Source organism: Ovis aries, chromosome 24 (genome assembly GCF_016772045.2).
Source record: "Ovis aries strain OAR_USU_Benz2616 breed Rambouillet chromosome 24, ARS-UI_Ramb_v3.0, whole genome shotgun sequence".
In the NCBI taxonomy this organism is placed as follows: Eukaryota; Metazoa; Chordata; class Mammalia; order Artiodactyla; family Bovidae; genus Ovis; species Ovis aries.
In genome coordinates, this window is record NC_056077.1 from 42497505 (window position 1) to 42515861 (window position 18357).

Consider the following 18357-nt stretch of genomic DNA (forward strand, 5'->3'; position numbering starts at 1 on the left):
GATTTCAGTGTTTTAAAACTTACCATGGCTGGTTTTGTGGCCACGGTAAATCCTGAAGAATGTTCTAAGTGCACTTAAAAAGAATGTTTATTCTGTGATTTTGGAATGATCTTCTGTAAGTGTTTGAGTGCAGTGTTTCCTTATTGATACTTTGTCTTGATGATCTATGCATTGTTGAAAATGAATTGAAGTCCTTCACTATTTTTGTATTGCTGTCTGTTCTCTGGTCATGTATGTTAACATATGTAGTGCTACTATGTTGGATGAATGAATATTTACAAATGTTATATCCTTTTGTTAGATTGATGCCTTTATAATTGCATAATAATCTCTTTTGTCTCTTACTACGGTCTTTGGATTAAAGCCTCTTTTGTCTGACATAAGTACATTTTCCCTCGTTTTTCTTCAGTTTTGTTTTGCATGGAGTATATTTTTCCATCTCTTCATTTTTAATCTGTGTGTGTTCTTATAACAGAACTAAGTCCCTTATAGCAGCCAATAGTTAGATTTTTATCCATTCAGCACCCTGTCTTTCGATTAAAGAATTCAGCCCATTAATATTTAAAGTGATTATTGGTAAGAGTGGGCTTACTATTCCTATTTAAAATTGTTTTTGGCTATTGTGCAAGTCATTTGTTTCTCTTTCCTCTGTGATTGGATGATTTTGTACAGTGGTATATTTAGTTCCTTTCTCTTAATATTTTGTGTATCAATTAAATTTTTGCTTTGGAGTTACCATAAAACTTGTATAAATCATCTTGTATTTTTATAATAGCCTACTTAAGTTCATAACAACTTATGTTTGAATGCATATTAAAGCTGTAGCCTTTTACTCTTCCCTCTCATATTGCTTTTGTTGTCACAGTTTACATCCTTTGGTCCTTTGTATTCATTAACAAATTATAGTACTTATAGGTAGTTTTACTATTTTTGTCTTTTAACCTTAGTAGATTTATAAGTGATTTACTCACCACCCATTACAACATTCTGATTTAACTATATATTAAATTTCACCATTAAGATTTATACTTTGATACACTTTTCTGTTACTAATTAGTGCCCTTCTGTTTCAACTTGAAGAATTCCCTTTACTGTTTCTTCCAAAGTCAGACTAGTTGTGATGAATTCCTTCACCTTTTGCTTATCCAGAAAACTCTGTATTTCTTCTTCAAATGTGAAAGACTTTTCTGGGTAGAATATTCCTTGCTTGCAGTTTGCTTTCTTTTTCAGCACTTTGAGTATATTGATCACTTCCTTCTGGTCTGCATGTTTCCAAATAAAAATCTGCTGATAGTCTTTTGGGGATTCCTTTATACATAAAAGGTTGTTTTGCTGCTTTAAAGATGCTCTCTTTGTCTTTAAATTTTAGCAGTTTAATTATAATACGTCTTAGTTTGGTCATTTTGAGTTCATCTTGTCTGGATCTTTTTGGTCTTCTTGGATTTGCATGTTTGTTTCCTTCCCCAGCTTGGGGAAATTTTCAGCTATTATTCTTCAAATAATGTTTCTGCCTTTTTCTATTTTCTTCTTCTGAGACCCCTCTAATGGAAATATGTATCCACTTGATGATGTCCCTAAAACTATCTGCATTCTTTTTCCAGAGGGGTCCTGTCTTAAAGTTCACTGATCACTTCTTGCATTTCCCCTAGTCTGCTTTCAAATTCCTCTATTTAATTTTTTAGTTATATTATTGTATTTTTCAGCTCTGTAATTTGGTTGGTACTTATATTTTCGTCTCTTGAAATTTTCATTTTGTTCATGCATTTCTCTATAGACCTCTCTTTATAGACTATAAAGTGAGCATCTTTACAGTGAGTATCTTTATGATAATTACATTGAACTCTTATTAGGATTGTTTCTGGAGTTTTATCTTGGTTTTTTTTTTTTAAGATATTCCTGTTTGTTTCTCTCTGTTGGATTCTGTGCATTGTTTAGCTGGGTCCTAGCCATTGGTTGTTTCTCAAACCTCTGTGATTGTGTGAACAACCTTATTTGTTGTTTGGGCTCCCAGTAGTTACAAGTGTGCCAAGACCTTTCAGTGTACCAAAGGGGATGGATGATCTTACTTTTAGCATCTAGATGCAGACTGATTCGAAGCAGGACCCTTAAGCAGCAGCTCTTGAAGTATTCAAATAGACCTCTTTCGCTAAGAAATTAGTGTCTGTCTGCCTTCTCTGTGCTGAGTCCTGGGGGCAGCCAGCCACAAACTGTCCCTTTTTCTGCCACAATCCAGCTGAACGCAAACACAAGTCCTGCTGGTCATCAGAGCCAGGTGATGTGTCCTCTGGCCTGTAGCAACATGTAAGGTGCCAGACGTGTTCCTAAGCTCCCTTCATGGTTGTTGTTTTTCAGTCTCAGTCATGTCCAACTCTTTGCGACCCCCATGCACTGTGGCACACCAGGCTCTTCTGTCCTTTACTATCTTCCAGAGTTTGCTCGAATTCATGTCCATTGAGTTGATGATGCTGTCTAATCATCTCATCCTCTGCCACCTCTTCTCCTTTTGCCTTCACTCCCTCCCAGCTTCAGGGTCTTTTCCAGTGAGTTAGCTTTGCACATCAGGTGGCCAAAGATGGCTTTTCATATCAGGAGCATCAGCCTCAGCATCAGTGCTTCCAATGAATATTCAGGTTTGACTTTCTTCAGGATTGACTGGTTTGATCTCCTTGCAGTCCAAGAGACTCTCAAGAGTCTTCTCCATCATCAGATAATGTCAATTCATTTTAATGTGGATTTTTTTCTCATTCACTTGATTTTTAAGAGTTAGCTAGCTTTTGGGTTTCTTTTAGAGGGAATTGCTCCATAAGTAGATTCAGAGCATCTGAGGGATTAAGTAGTTCAAAAGTCTCTTATGTAGCCACATTTAACAGGAACCCCTGCTCTAAGCTTATTGAGGACAATAGCTTTACTAGCTGGCATTTGATAGGTACAGTAAGTCATATCCTGCTTTCTTCCCAGCTGTCACTATAGGTAAGTCATCTGTGCTCCTCTCATGCAACACTATTCTTTATTCACAAGAAGGTCATCATCTCTTTCCTACGCAAAAACAATGGGAAGAGCAGTACCTTTGATCAAAAAAAAAAAAAAAAAAAGGCAGGAATTTGAGATGAATTTTTCTTAATATGAAGGAGGAACTATGTTGTGTCATTCAAAACTATATGCCCAATATTTAGCTTAATGTCTGATGTTATATTGGGCATCAATAAATATTCCTGCTTTAATAAAACTTATAATCCAATTTTATAAATAAGTTCATTTGTATCATATTTATAATAGCTTCCACATACAAGTGACATCATATATCTTTCTTTCTTTGACTTACTTCACCTATGTTGCTGTTAATGGCATTCATTCTTTTTTATGACTGAACAATATTCCATTATATGTATGTACCACATCCTCTTTATCCATTCATCTCTCAATGGACATTTAAGTTGTACCATATGTATAGTCATATCTTGGCCATAGTAAATAGAGCTGTGATGAACTCTGGGTTACATATATCTTTTTGAATTATGAAATTTCTCTAGATATATGCTCAGGAGTGGGATTGCTGGATCATATGGTAATTCTATTTTTAGTTTTTTCAAAAGCCTCTTGTAATTTTCTTTTCTTGTGGTATCTTTGTTTTGTTTTGCTATCAGGATGATGATGGTAGCCTCATAGAACGAATTTGAGAGTGTTCCTTTCTCTGTAATTTTTTGGAATAGCTTCAGAAGAAGAGATATTAACTCTTTAAATGTTTGACAAAATTCATCTATGAAGCCATCTGGGCCTGGACTTTTACTTGTGGGGAATTTTATTTTGTGGAGAATTTTAATCACAGATTTGATTTCAATACATGTGATTGGTCTGTTAATATTTTCTAGTTTACAGCCTACCACCATAAATGTGCCCAATCTTGTCCATTAATATTTTTTATTTCTTCCTGGTTCAGTCTTGGGAGAGTGGACCTTTCTAATAATTTATCCATTTCTTCTAAGTTGTTCATTCTATTGGCATTTAGTTACTTGTAGTTGATCACAGTTGTCTCTTAAGATCCTTTGTATTTACGTTGTGTCAGTTGTAACTTATTTTTTCATTTCTAATTTCATTGATATGACTCCTCTCTCTTTTTTCCTTAATGAATCTTGCTAAAGGTTTATCAATTTTATTTTTTAAAAGAACCAGCTGTTAGTTTCATTGATCTTTTCCAGTGTTTTCTTCATCTCTATTTCATTTATTTATGATCTGATCTTTATTTCTTCTACTATAGTTTTTCTTCTTCTTCTTTCTCTAGTTGATTTAAGTGTAAGGTCAGATAGTTTATCTGAAATTTTTGCTGCTTCCTGAAGTAACTAAAACCTTCCCTCTCAGAAATGCTTTTGTTGCATCCCATAGGTTTTGGATCATGATTTTTGTTTGTTTGTTTTCATTTGTCTTTAGATTTTTTTGATTTCCTGTTTGATTACTTCAGTGACCCATTGATGTTTAGTACCATAGAGTTTAGCCCAGTTTAAGTATTTTTCTTATAGTTGATTTCTAATCTCATAGTATTGTGGTCATAAAAGATACTAGATATGATTTTAATTTTGTTAAATTTACCAAGTCTTGCTTTATGGCCCAGTATGTGATCTATCCTAGAGAATAGTCCATGTGCACTTGAAAAGATTACGTATTCTGCTGCCTTTGAATGGAATGCTCTATAAATATCAATTAAGTATATCTAGCTTAATGTTTATTTAAAGCCTGTGTTTACTTATTGATATTCTGTCTAGATGAACTGCCCATTGATGTAAGTGGGGTATTAAAGTACCCCCACTATTATTGGGTTACTATCAATTTTTCCTCCTATAACTGTTAGCATTTGTCTTATATATTGGAGTGATCCTGTATTGGGTACATATATATAATTTAAATTGTTATATCTTCTACTTGGAGTGATCAGTTGATCATCATGTAGTGTCTTTCTTTGTCTCTTGTACGCTATTTTAAAGTCTATTTTGTCTGATATGAGTATTTCTACTCCAGCTTTCTTCTGATTTCCATTTGCAAGGAATACCTTTTTCTATCCTTTCACTTTCAGTTTGTATGTGTCCCTAGATTTGATGGAAACCTATTCCAGTACTCTTGCCTGGAAAAGCCCATGGATGGAGGAGCCTGGTGGGCTGCAGTCCATGTGGTCGCTACAAGTCGGACACGACTGAGCGACTTCACTTTCACTTTTCACTTTCATGCATTGGAGAAGGAAATGGCAACCCACTCCAGTGTTCTTGCCTGGAGAATTCCAGGAACGGTGGAGCCTGGTGGGCTGGTGTCTCTGGGGTTGCACAGAGTTGGACACGACTGAAGTGACTTAGAAGCAGCAGCAGCAGCTAGATGTGAAGTCGGTCTCCTGTAGAGAACATATGTATCTGTCTTGTTTTTGTAACCATTTAGGCAGTCTATGCCTTTTGGTTAGAGCATTTAATCTATTTACAATTAAGGTAACTACTGATACTTTATATTGCCATTTTGTTGATTGTTTTGGGTTTGTTTTTGTAGGTCTTCTTCCCTTCCTCATTTGCTCTCTTGTGATTTGATGACTATCTTTAGTGTTTTGCTTGAATTCCTTTTTTGTGTGTATATCTTTTGCATATTTTTGGTTTGCCTTTACCATGAAGACTTGATATGGCAGTCATATGTATATATGTGCATGTGTGTGTGTATATATATATATATATATATATATACATATATATGTATATAGTTTCAAGTTACTAGTCTCCTAATCTCAAAAGCATTCTCAATATTCTGCATTTATACTCTCCTCATGATTGCTGATTCTGATATTATATTTATGTGTGGGCAACTTTCTACTTTTACTATATGTCTGCCTTTAATGGTGAGCTTTCCCATTCACAATTTTTGTTTCAATTGTGGACTTTTTCTTTATTAAATAGAGGAGTTCCTTTAGAATTTGCTGTAACTCTGGTTTGGTTCTCCTAAATTCCCTTAGCTTATGCTGATCTATAAAGCTTTCAATTCCTCCATCAAATCTCAGTGAGAGCTTCACTGGGTATAGTACTCTTGGTTGTAGGTTTTTCCGTTTCATCACTTTAGATACATTGTGCCACTCCTTTCTGGCCAGCAAAACTTCAGCTGATTTATCAGCTGATAACCTTTTGGGAATTCTGTTATCTGTTGCTTTTGTCTTGGTGCACTTTTCTCTTTGTCATTATTTTGTCAATTTGATTACTGTGTATTTTAGCATGTTCCTACTTGGGTTAAACCTGCATGGTATGTTTTGTGCTCCATGAACTTGGATGACTGCTTTTGCTCTGGTTTCTGGCGTACATGAGACCTTGTGTGTGCCCTGCAAGAGTGGAGTCTCTGTATCCTCCAGCCCCCTCTGGAGCTCCTACACTCAAGCCCCACGTGTCTTCCACCTGGGTGGAAGGAGACTTGATTTTATCACGAGTGCATCTGTCCTAATCCCTCATGGTTTTTTCTACTTTGGATATAGAATATATTTTTTGGTAGATTACAGTCTTTTTTTTTTTTCTTTTTAGTCAATGCTTGTTCACCAATTAGTTGTGATTTTAGTGTTCTCATGAGAGGGTATGGGTTCAAGTTTCTTTTACTCCTCCATCTTGTCTCTAAATGTTGAAACACATTCTGTCTTCCTAATGGACTGATCATTTTTCATTATAAAATGTCCCCCTCTTTAGATGCAATTTTGTTCTGAAAGTCTGTTTTGTCTGATATTGATATAGCGCCCAATGCTTCCTGTTGTTTAGTGTCTTTATGTTATGTTTTCCCATATTTTCTTTCAATCTACTTGGCTTTTGAATCTGTCTTTTGTAAATAATAAATAAGGTAACTTTAAAAATCTATTTTCTAGTCTCTCTCTACCTTTTGACTGCAGTAATTTCTCCATTTAAATCTAATGTAATTATGAATAAAACAAGATTACATTTGTTTCCTATATATCTTGTCTTTTGTTTAGTGAAGTATAGTTAATGTAAAATATATGGTGCAAGTGTACAATATAGTGATTTACAACTTTTAAAGGTTATTTTACTAGTTCCCTTATAATTATGAAATAGTGGCTATATTCCCCACATTGGACATATATCCTTATAGCTTATTTTATTTGATACCCAATAGTTTGTGCCTCTTAATCCCCTACCTCTATACTGCCCCCTCCTTCCTTTTGTCTCCCCTTTGGTAACCACTAGTTTGTTCTCTATATCTGTGAGTCTGAAGTTTTTTTTGCTATAGTCACAAGTTTGTCATTTTTAGATTACACATATACGTGATAGCATTATCACTTATTATCTGACATTTCATTTAGCATTATGACTTCTGAGTCCATCCATGACACTGCAAATGACAAATTTTCATTCTTTTGGGGGGCTGGGTAGTATTCCAGAGTTCATGTGTATGTATGTGTGTATGTACATACACATATTCTTTATTCATTCACCTATTGATGGCTGCCTGTAGAAGTTAGCTTCTATACACTGGTAATTGTAAATAATGCAGCTGTGAACACTACGGTGCATGTATCTTTTCAAGTCAGTGAGGTTTTTTTCAGATATATGTACCCAGGAGTGGAATTGCCATGTCATATGTTAGTTCATTTTCTGAGAATCTTCCATACTATTTTTCACAATGGCTGCCATGATTTACGTTCCCACTCACAGTGTACAAAAGTTTCCTTTTCTCACATCCTCACCAGGATTTTCCTTTTTGATTTTCCTTTTTTAATGACAGTTCTTCTGACAAGTATGAGATGATATTTCATTGTGTTTTTGATTTGCATTTCTCTGATTAGCAACGTTAAGAATATTTTTTGTTCCCCCATTCCCCCATTTCTACTTTCTTTTGGTTAAAATGTTATAATGAAAAATATCTATCATGTTTTTGAGGATTTTTTGTTTTGTTTTGTGGTTGTCCTGGGGATTATAATTTTTATTTAATCCAGTTTAGATTTATACCAACTTAATTTCAATAGCATGTCTTCTTATTTTCTTCCAGTAGAGACCCATTCTCTCTCTCTCCCTTTGTTCTGTAATTAACATAGAAATTGCACTTTATATGTCTATCAACAAAGTTTATAATTATTACTTCGTGTACTTCCTTTGAATAAAATAGTAGGAAAAAGTTACAAAAAGACATTCTTTCATATTTATGTACATAATTATGTTTACTGATGCTCCTTACCTTTTCATGTGGATTCAAGTCAATGTCCAATGTCCTTTTATCCTTATTTCAGTCTGAAGAATTCTCTTTAGTAATTATTGTTGGCTAGAATCACTAAAAGAAGTTTCTCTCAGGCTTCCCATCCCCCAGCTATGTCTTAGTTTACCCTTCATTTCTTGAAGAATTGTTTTACCATATATAAAACTTAAATCTTTGTAGCTTAGGAGGCTATATCAGTAACAGACAAAATAGACTTCAAGACAGATTGATTCCAGAGAGAAAAAGGTACACTTTATAATGATAAAATGATGAACCCATCAGGAAGATACAAGTATTAACATATATGTATGTTACAACAGATCTCCAAAATGCAAACTTTTTTAAAAAGTTTACAGACTTTTTCCAACACTTTGAATATGTCATTGCACTGCTTTTTGACACCATGTTTCTGATAAAATCAGCTTTAAATCTTATTCAGAAGTGCTTGTATAAGTTGCCTTTGTATTTTCAAGATTTTCTCATTTTGACTTTTCCCTGTTGAATTATGATATTTCTATATGTGATTTATTTAAGTTTATTTTACCTGGAGATCACTGAGGTTTTGAATGAATAAACTAGCATTTTTCATGAAATTTGGGACATTCTTGACTGATATTTCTTCAAATATCTTTTCTATTCTTTCTCTCTCTTCACAAAATTTTTAATCTGTGTTTGTCTATTAATTCCTAGTAGTGTATTTATCATCTTAGTTATTGTATTTTCAAATCTATTTATTCTTCTATATTTTTTGGCTCTTTCTTAACACATTATTGACCAGAGGGATTTTGTAGAAACTAACGCCTATGGCCAGCAATTTGTTATATAAGTGAATGGTGAAATGCCTGAGTAAATATCAACCTTCTTTTGCACTTAATGTATATATTTGAAACTTTGTACATGTCTTACTAAAACATTCTAATATTTTGCTAGGTTATGATAGGCAGTATAGGCACCAGAACATACTGTGTTTCACTGTACTTTCCCTTGGAAAAGTAGGCTTACACTTTCTGGTGCCATTTTTTTAAGTCTTGTGGGTATTACTTTCTCTAGAATATGTTATTTTACCTGATAGTTTACAAGGTGGGTCTTTGCAGGGGGCTCTTTTAGAAGTGAGAGATTTCATGATCTGTCATTTTTGAAAATTTTATGTAATAAACTTGCATTTATAATATACACAAAGTTGGAATAAAAACCTAACGGAGCAAAATGTGAATAACAGTCATAATTTGTGTAATGAACCTTTGATCAATTTTAATCTCTAACTTTACCTGATGATGTTAATTGTATCACTCGTAAAAACATATTGATCCATCACCAGTCAATAATGTTCAGGTAATAAAACGTATATTAATATGTCTTTGGTCAATGATGTGCTAAATAATGGAACTTCTTGGTCTATGCCTCATTTTTCCAACATCTTGAATCATCTTTACTAACATTACTCTGAATCATTTTTTGGGTAGGTTCCCTATCTCCACTTCACTTAGTTTTTCTGCAGTTTTATCTTGTTCTTTTGTCTGGAATGTATTCCTCTGCCATCTCATTTATCTTTCTGTTTTAGCAGTCTCAAAGCCTGCAGGATTGTATTTCCTCTGGTTCTGGGTGTCTGTCCCTAGTGGGTAAGGTTGTTCTAAGGGCATTGTGAATGCTTCTTGGTGGAAGGGACCAGTGCCTACCCACTGGTAGATGGAACTGAGTCTTGTCCCTCTGGTAGGCAAGGGTGTGTCTGGAGTTAGCTGTGAGCTCAGGAAGACTTTAGGGAGCTATGTCTGCTGATATGTGGGGCTGTGTTCTTGCCCTATTGGTTGTTTGGCCTAACACAACCCAGCACTGGAGCCTAAGGTCTATTGGGTGGGACCAGGCCTGGCCTCAAAATGGCAACCTCCAGGACAATCTCCAGCTCACTCCAATGAGTACTCCCCCAGTACCTCTACAATCAGTGTGCTTGTCCCTGTAGTGGGCCAAAGGTTCCCCCTGCCTTTTCAGGGGACCTACCAAGAAAAGTGAGAAGGTCTTGCATCAGTTCATATGACAGTGCTTTTCCCCATGGGTTCTAGTGCCCAGAAGACCCTGTGTGCATCCTTCAAGAGTGAAGTCTCTGTTTCCCCCAGTCCAATGGAGCTCCTGCACTCAAGTCCCACTAGCCTTCAAAGTCAAATGCTCTGGGGATTCTTTCTCCTGATGCCAGACCCCAAGACTGGGGAGCTTAACCTAGGGTTCAGAAGTCACTCCTATGAGAAAGCCTCTGAGATACAATTTTCCTGTTTGTGAGTCACCCACCTAGCATGCATGAGACCTGATGTAACATGAATGTGCCCCCTCCTACCATCTCATTATGGCCTCTTCTTTTTAGCGGTAGGTTCCCAGTCTTTTTTGTTGATGATTGTTCAGCTGTTAGTTATGATTTTGGTTTTTTCATGAGAGTAGGTGAGCTCAGGTCCTTCTTCTCTGCCACCTTGCCCTAGAAACTTGAATGCATTTTTATAAATAAGTGTGAATTATTTAGCATTGATCTTTTGGTTTATGTTAACAAATCTTCTGTTTTTCTCCCATTAGAGTAAATGTATTTCATACTCTGATAATATTTGTTTGTTTAAAGTCTTAAATAGACAAATCCATTGATGGAGTCAAACTCAAAAGTGAGTTAGAGGGTTATACCACAATTAAAGAAAAAGTGCATATAGTCTTTCTAAACAAATCTTGGCCTTTTTTCTTTTTCAGTTTAAAAACATACATGACAAAGAGGAAGTTTGCTGAAAAATAATTTTTTTAAAACTGGCAAATATTGCAATATTTGAAGGACACTAGTTTATCATTTGAAGAAAGCATACTATTATGCATTTGTGCAGAATATATGAAGTATTAAGGAAATAATTATTGGGCATCTCTTAAAAGGAAATTGAACATTTTGGTAGTAGGAGGACAGAGACATTATGAGATGATGGTGAGGGAAGCAGGGAAAGATCCCAAATCATTCCTAGCCCTGCCCTAATTTCTCCTGAGTCCCCACCTGCTATATCCCAAACTCATCAAACTTGCTTCAGACACATTTGTCCAATAAGGAACACTATTATTTCATCTATAAAAAGAGTATGAAAATGCTTAATTCTTCTACTTTAGCAATGTTACAGGTAGTTCAGAAATTCAAAATTAATATACATAAAAAAAAAACATAAGTGAAAAAACAAAGAGGGCTAACTTCCAAAATGAAAGCTCAGTATTAGCACATAAAAAAACAATGAGGAATTGTTTAAACTGGTGGTGTGAAAAGATACCCCCAAATGCTTAACCTATATGCCTATATTAGTGAATTGCATCACTGTCTACCATGATGCTCAAGACAGGAGTGGAGGAATCCTAGAATCTATTCTCTCCCTCACTTTCTATTAATGAATTACATTCACCTACACGCTGCTCATCAGTTAGGCATGGTTTAAATCTTTCTGAACCCATCCTTTCTTCAACATTCCCACTGTTATTTCTGAGTGCGTGCAAGTGAAAGTTTCAAGTTCCCACCATGCCTCATCCAACCTAAAACAACAGCCTGCTTCCAGTCTCATTTTCTCATCCCACTCACCCTTCTTGCTGGTATATTGCCAGAGTGAACTTTCTAAAGGACAAATCTGATCTTGTTTCCCTCACACTGAAATTCTTCAGGAGTCCCTCTACCGCTTTGAGATGAAAATAAACACGTTTTTAACTTGCCCTCAAGGTCCTTCACAGTGTTTGTCCTTTCTAGCTCTCCAGCGATTCCCAATTCACTGCTCATTTATAAATATTTATATTGGGGCAGTTTTTATAGAAGTCTCTGAGGAGTATGAGAACAGAACACAGAAGGTGGTCAGGAAGCTTCACAGAAGAAGTTCCCTAGGGTGAGGGGGATTAGATGCTTCCCAAACAGGTGATGGAAAGATGAGCATTCCTAGAGGAGGGAAGGGAAGATGCTCATGAATATGGGCAGGGACAGATGCATGAGTTGCAAGGCCTGGTGAGTACAAGACATGGTTCAGGAGAGTGAAGCTGATGGGTAAAATCCCCAAAATATTTGCAACCCAATTGAATTTGAAATATGAAGAGGTTATCAATAATCTACTAAAAATACTATAGGCTAGTTAAAAAAAGAGGCAGAAAAAAACACAAGAGTTAGCAAAATATTCTCTGAAAATAAATCACTTCATAAATCACTTTATGGTTGATCATAACATTAAGGTTGTTCATTTTAAAAATCATGACATTCACACAATGGAATATTATTCAGTTCTACAAATAAATGAGCTACCAAGCCATGTAGGAATCTTAAAGGCATAATTACTAAGTGAAAAAAAGCCAATCTGGAAAGGCTACATACTGTATGATTCCAACTATGACATTCTTTAAAAGGCAAAACCATGGAGACTGTAAAAACATCAGTGGTCTTTTGTGGCATGAGGGGAAGGAAAAGGCGGAGTACAGAGGATTTTTAGAGCAGTGAAAATTCTATGATATCAAAATGATGGATACATGTCATTATATATTTGTGCAAACCCATAGGATATACAACACCAAGAGTGAGCCTTAAGACAAACTCTGGGCAATTATGATGTCTCAGTGTAGGTTCACCAGTTATAACTAACGTACCACTCTGGTGAGTAACACTGCTAATGGAGGATGCTATGCATGTGTGGGGACAGGGGGTATATGGGAAATCTCTGTACCTCCCTTTCAGTTTTTATGAACATAAAAGTGTATTAAAAATAATATCTTTAAAAATAAAAAATAACAATATGAGAAATTATCACAGGTGCCAAAGCAACATTTCAAAAACATAAGTCAGATCATGCTGCTTCCTTGCTTACAAACCTCCATGGCTTCTCAGGGCATTTGGAAGAAAATTCAGAATTCTTACCCTTACCTTCAGATGCCCTAAATGATCTGGCTTCAGACTTCTGCTTCAGTACTGTGTCCTTCCCTCTCCACCATGCTCATTATGACATGTCAGTCACAGCAACATCTCCTGTTCTCAGCGATGCCCACATTAGTCTTTCTGTAGGGACTCTGCACTTGTTCCTCTCCCCTCCCCATATTTCTCATTATCATGATTTTTGCATCCAGGCTCCTGTTTATCATTTGAATTTTCAGCTCAGTTGGCATCCTCTCATAATTATCTTAATTCTATGTGTGCTTGTTCATTAGCTGTCTCTCACACTAAAATATAAATTCCTTGTGAAGAGAGACCTTTTCAGCTTTGTTGAGAAGGTACTATGTGCCAGAAAGTCCTCTGGGTACCAGCATTAGAATGCCAAACAAATACATGTGGAAGAAATGAAAGACAAGCAGAGGTAACTCTTTACTAAAAAAAAAAAAAAAAGGTATTAAAGTATCTGTTAATTTACATTTAAATGTATTTATATACAACATTATATTTATGTACATATATTTGTGGTGGCCCCCTTTGTAATGAACTAGCCCCAAAATGGGAAAATAATTAACCATAACAGCTACCAAATAAGTAAAACATGAAAAACCCTCAAAAGGAAACAAATGAGATAAATATAGGTAGCCCCACATGTGAAATATTTAACGTATGTAGTTTGCCTTTTTTTTTCCTGCAAGCCAAACAGTCCTAAGGAGAATAAAATGAGGTGCCGGAAGAGCTCATCCTTGATCCCATCTGGAGAGCTAGTACAAAGACAGACTTAGAAGAAAGGGGACGAAAACATGCTGGGGTCACAGAAGGAAACTGAGTTGAAAGGAGGGAAAAAATCTGCATTCCAAGTCATTTGGAACAGAGAAGGAAGGGAGACATTATCTGAAGACTGTGTTCACCAGAGGCAAACAGTCTGAAAAAGAAATCGACATCTGTGAAAGTCTGGTGCGCCCCAGATCTGAGAGGGCAGATGAAGATTGTTTATGTAGCACAAGAAGGTGTTGGAAGAAGGAAGGAACAAGCTCACATGGAAACATATGCTCTCCGAAGCTACTTGAAAAATAAAGCATGCAGCGGAGAGAGAAACATCTGTGTTGCACACGGGCAGACCACCAGTAGTGAAGCGGGCTTGAGGTGGAAGGGAAAGGCATACACAAACAAGATCGGACATTATGTCTTGTCAAAATGACATGTAAAGGCCCTGGGTCTGCATCTCATTCTCCGGTGAGTTAATGGGAACTCAGCCATCGGGGAAATCAAGGATGAGTAAACTAGCTGCTTCGGTGTGTTTTCACAGTTTTGCAGAAAAGACAAAGCATTCACAAGTTTTTCCAGGGCTTTTTTCCCTGCTTGCAGGGAGTGGAAACCTTTAAAATACAGTTTACTTTTTTCTTTGAGAAACATTAGAGCTTTTATTCTAAATCTACTGCAGCAATAGAAGCAGCTGGATTTCTCATTCTTTGACCACAGATTTTCAGCACATAATAGCCTTAAAAGCATTGCTTCACATTAATGATTGTAGGAATTTGTGTGAAACATTAAACAGATATATTTAAGAACATTAAGAATTTTGAAATCTGCAATATTCATCTTAAGAATGTATCAAAAATTTAAAGCTATATACTTAATTATCAAAATGAGTTATAATATTTCATAATTTGCTAAAATATAAAAATAAATTTTAAAATCTTTGCTATCCTCTCCATACTAACTTTTATTGGTATAATGAAAAGTTAAAATTAGAAATCAAAACAATCTAGATCACATAGAACTTAAACTAGAATTTCTTTCATGTTATAGTTTGTTAAATCATATATACCTATCTATGTATAAGTTTATATAAAACATATAGCCATATTCATTTTCATGGATATAAACATGGCATGAGTTTATACACAGATACAGTCTTTAATTATAAACACCAATTTATTTCTAAAAGGTAAGCTTGCAGATGAATGATGATACCAAAACTAGCAAAGGCAAATTAAAAAAATAAAACTTCAAGCCTGTGGTATCTGATATCCACTATGGGGTTCTTGAAACTATATAGAAAACTTGCATTAAATGTGTAGAAAACAGAAATGATTAAGGTAAGAAAACTAGTAAAATTATAGAAACATATTTTGCAGTATTTTGATGCCCTAAGCATATTCAACAATCACAAAAGAGTGTGTGATAAACATAGAAAACATAGAGTAACTTTAGAGTACATGTTGGATAAATATAGAATAAGTGTGATTGCAAAAATGAAACTGAAAAAAGAATTTTAGTCTACAGTTTAGAGATAATATGTCAGGTCCAGGTAGAATCACAAATGTTAAATCAGTGATGTTTCACTTTTGCAAAATCTTGGAATACTTTGTGTTCCTCTCCCTAAACAAATGCCTACCACCCAGTCAAAATGAGGCTGTTCTGCATGTAATTCACATGACTTTTCCTACTCTTCTTTCTCCCACAGTATTATTACCACTGTGTACTATTCCAGTGCTCGTTTATTTCTGCTCTGGAAGGAACTATGACCCAACATTTATTAAGAATTCATTAAGTGCTCACTTTTTAGTGTATTATCTTATTTAATTCTTACAACAACCCTATACTGTTTTATTATTCCTATTTTTAAAGACACGAGAAAACATACTCAAATATAGAAATGGTAAAGATATTACTCAAAACTAAGTTATTTCTCATATTCTATATTAATAATCATATAATGATTTATAATGGCATTATGCCATGACTCTTCATTATCACTGTTAATTGTCAACCATTTTAAAGGGAGAGACTTTTTTCATCTCTCTGATTATCTGAACAATACATAGATAAATTATATAAATTTCTAAAATATACAGTAACATGAAGACAAGCAGTAATTGTCACTTTATAGCTGAATCATTCAGAGAGAAAAACCACCATTAACATTTTGGATTGATATTTTTTTTCTTTGGGTGTCTCTTCTCTCTATCATGTCTATACAAAAAACTAACACATTTGAAAAATTCCATGCAGCACAATAGTCCTTTGAGAAGCATTTTCATTAGATCTTTTCTAAAGTTCCAATGGCTGATTCCATTTAATGAAGAGCCTTCCATCAGCCAGGAACCAAATTCTAATATTCAAGGAAAATCAAAGAATGGCTTCCAGAATGGCAGAGTGAGAACCTCTGTGAACCACTCAGTCTCTTACAAAAATGACAAAATTACTGACACAACAACTAAAAGTAACCATTTCTAGACTCTATTCACCAAAGCTAAGAGCTGTGTTGTAAGGCTTGAAATCCCATGTGCTGCTGTAATATCTTTGAACCTGATGAGTCCTCCAAGGACTAGCCAGGACTTCTTCTGCTCTTAAGAAATAAGCTTCTCACTATCCCAACCAAGAAGGCTCCCTGCCCAGGTAATTGGCTTCACCACTCTGCCAGCCAGCAAAATTATTCAAACAAGTCACAACCTCCTGAGACAACAGCACCCCACTCTCCTGTTATTACAAAACCTATTTCCCACAGTCTTTTGTCTCACTCTTTCCAGGTGCAACCTCTGTGCATGGCATGTGGTGTCCTCTTCCCTCAAGGTGTATGTATATTTGACTAACATACTGCTGATAGTCTCATCTGTTCAATATCAAATACCCTGCATGCAGCCAGTCTCTGCTATTTAGGTTAATGGAATCCTCCATCATCCATGGGATGAATAGGATGATCAGAACAAGAACAAAGTCATCTGTACAAGAGCAATTGTTGAATATCTCTAGATAGTGGGGTCAATTGTATTTTAAGTTGGCACAGTTCCCATCTCTGCTCCCCATACCCACAAAAGGCTAATAGTCTTGCAGCCAATGGACAGGACTGTATTCTTTTGAAGCTCCATAAGAAACACCATCTCCAAAACATAGTCAATAAAATGTCCAAACATGCAGTTTCATGAAAAATCTCTATTACTGACATGATTAAAAAAAAAAAAAAAGCTTTAATAAGATTTCAACCAAAGGTGGAAAATGTCGAAGCCAAAGGTGGCAAAGAGGGGTACTACTCCCCAGGTCATTACTGAAACAACTCCAATCTGCTAGGAACACTGCATCTGGAAAAAGCCTGGCCAGGAATTTAAAAGGAAATCTTAGATAATGAAATGGCTACAGGGAAATTTGAAAAGCTCCAACATATCTCTGGACATCTAAAATACTGCAAAAGCATGCACACAGCTCATGAAAGACTTGGTTAAGAAGAAAGCTACTTTAATTTTTGACTGAACCTGAGGCCTTTAGCAAGCAGGGAATGAACGCTAAGGCTATCTTATAAATGACCTGAAATTTGAAAGCATGTCTTCTTACACAGATCCCCTTGGCAAAGGTAGAATATATATAAACAATGTATTAAAGGATATTTTCTCATCAAAACTTGGACTGGCTGACCACTTAATTATACTGAATCAGAGGTGACTCATAAGATGGCAGGTTTAAAATAGAATTATTTTAAATTTAAAATGTTATTTAAAATTTTTGAGTTGAAAAAATCCCAGAGAATTCAACAGTTACATACTATAGAAATAAAGAATCTATAGAATTAGCCCAAGTAAGTCTTTGAACAAATATACAGCAATAAGAAAAACAATAAAATTCCAACAACCCTGAAATGTGAGCAGTGGGATAAGACTTGAAACCAAAGTTGCTACAATTTATTTTCTAAAATGTCCAATTTTCTTTTTTTTAATTTTTATTTTTACTTTATTTTACTTTACAATACTGTATTGGTTTTGCCATACATTGACATGAATCCACCATGGGTGTACATGCGTTCCCAAACTGGAGCCGATTATACAGAGTGAAGTAAGCTAGAAAGAAAAACACCAATACAGTATACTAACACATATATATGAAATTTAGAAAGATGACAATGATGACCCTGTATGCAAGACAGCAATAAAATGTCCAATTTTCAACAAAAAAGTTGAGATATGGAAAAAGAAAAGAAATGTGTCACATAAAAAGGCAAAAGGAGTTATAAAATAATATCCCTGAGGGTCCTCAGCTTTTAGACTTAGTTCGTAAAAGCTCTAAATCATCTATTAAAAATGTTTAAAGAGCTAAAGGAAATCACATCTAAAGAAATAAAGAGTAATATGACAATGGTGTCTCACCAAAATTTAAAATATAAAATAATCAAATAGAAATAGGTTTGCAACTGAAAGTTACAATAACTGAAAAAAAAATTATTAGAGGGAATCAGAAACAGATTCAAGCTAACAGAAGAAAAA

At 35.2% G+C, this 18357-nt stretch overlaps 1 long non-coding RNA gene across 3 annotated transcripts in view; it reads right to left on the reverse strand.

Moving 5' to 3' along the window:
- The window catches only part of LOC105604038 (uncharacterized), a 109744-nt gene that overhangs the window by 14352 nt on the left and 77035 nt on the right, over window positions 1–18357 (reverse strand). The window contains exon 3 of one of the 3 annotated variants that reach the window (XR_009598450.1): window positions 10532–10673. The exons of the other annotated variants lie outside the window; for them this stretch is intronic. This is a non-coding gene — a long non-coding RNA (uncharacterized LOC105604038). The remainder of the gene's footprint in view (window positions 1–10531; window positions 10674–18357) is intronic. 3 annotated transcript variants of the gene reach the window in all.